This window comes from Protomyctophum parallelum, assembly GCF_964188405.1.
Source record: "Protomyctophum parallelum genome assembly, chromosome: 12".
In the NCBI taxonomy this organism is placed as follows: Eukaryota; Metazoa; Chordata; class Actinopteri; order Myctophiformes; family Myctophidae; genus Protomyctophum; species Protomyctophum parallelum.
Window position 1 is genome coordinate 13,602,930 of NC_139712.1, and position 1,757 is coordinate 13,604,686.

Below are 1,757 nucleotides of genomic sequence, written 5' to 3' on the forward strand. Positions count from 1 at the left end.
TTCTACATCCTGACAGTTTTCCATTCTGACCTGAGATCAGATTCTAAAAATGTCTTTTCTGAAAAAGCTATGTTTCTATGTCAGTCGTTCTTCGATTTTTCAAAAATAGCAGACCTACAAGCTCTTAGCGCGCCACTCGGTGGCGCGCTAAGAGCTTGTAGATCTGCTATTTTTCAATAGCTAAAGCATAGCATGATGCTGACACCAAAAGGGGTTCCCGCACAAAATGAGATAATGAAAGGGAGACGAGGGGTTGTGTGGCATGAATAGCATTATCTAATGGAGTCCGACGGCAGAACATGTTAATTCCACTTTTAACGCTGAGACCCTTTCCCAGACTATCGGCCTCCTCCTGGCCCCTGGCACCCCTCCTAAGCCCCCTCCCCCCACCCCTCCTTCCCCCTCTCCCCTCCATCCCTTCGTTTAAAGTTTAAATAATCACTTCTCTTCTCCTCCGCAGAAGTCATTATGTCTGTCGTGTGTGTGTGTGGTGTGTGTGTGTGTGTGTGTGTGTGTGTGTGTGTGTGTGTGTGTGTGTGTGTGTGTGTGTGTGTGTGTGTGTGTGCTGTACGAACGCGGAGAGCGATTAATCCTGCTTTTTTCTATTTTATTTTTATTCCTCCCCCCTCTCTCTCTCTCTCTCTCTCTCTGTCTCTCTCTCTGACTGACAGACAAGACAGAAGCACTGAGGGCAGTTTATCAATATTCACTTGAATGTGGGTTAGAGAGAGAGAGACAGAGATATATAGAGAGAGAGAGATAGAGAGAGAAAGAGAGAGAGAGAATGTGGGTCACTTTCAGACAAACTCCAATCTAAACTTCTCTTTGAGCCGTGGACTGTACCTTATTGTACCTTACTGTACCTTACAGTACCTTACAGTACCTTACAGTACCTTACAGTACCTTACAGTCCGTACCGGAGGCCTTTGCCACCTATACTTTGAAAAGAAGGTTGATGATATCAGTAGCTCCTAGTTGTCTCCAACCAGCTCTCTCTCCATCTCTCACAGAACAACCTGCTGGATCCCAACCAGTCAGAACAACCTGCTGGATCCCAACCAGTCAGAACAACCTGCTGGATCCCAACCAGTCCGGATTGAAGAAGACACACTCCACAGAAACTGCCCTGCTGGCAGTCACAGAAGCACTACATGCTGCCCAAGCTGCTTCCCACTATCAGCATTTGACACAGTGAACCACCAGCTGCTCCTAGACACCCTAGCGGATCTAGGCATCGGTGGAACTAAAGTGGCTCTCCTCCTACCTCACCGACCGGACCTACCAGGTTTCCTGGAAAGGTCTGTTATCATCCCCCGAACCCTCCAAACTGGGGTCCCACAAGGATCTGTACTTTGTCCCCTCCTCTTCTACACTAAATCCCTTGGCACTATCATCTCTGCTCACAATATATCCTATTACTGCTATGCCGATGACACACAACTGTTTCTATCATTCCACTCAGGTGGAAGAGCGCATCACCGCATGCCTGGCTGACATCTCACAGTGGATGTCCTCCAACCACCTCAAGCTGAACCCAGACAAGACTGAGCTTCTGTTCTTCCCAGCTAAGTCCTGCCCTATGCAGGAGCTAACTTTCTCCGTAGACAACGCCCTGGTAACGTCTGTCCCGACAGCCAGGAACCTTGGTGTTGTCCTGGACAGTCAGCTCTCGTTCAAAACACACATCACAGCTGTCACTCGATCCTGTAGGTTCACACTCTATAACATACGACGAATTATAGACTGTTCCTCACCCA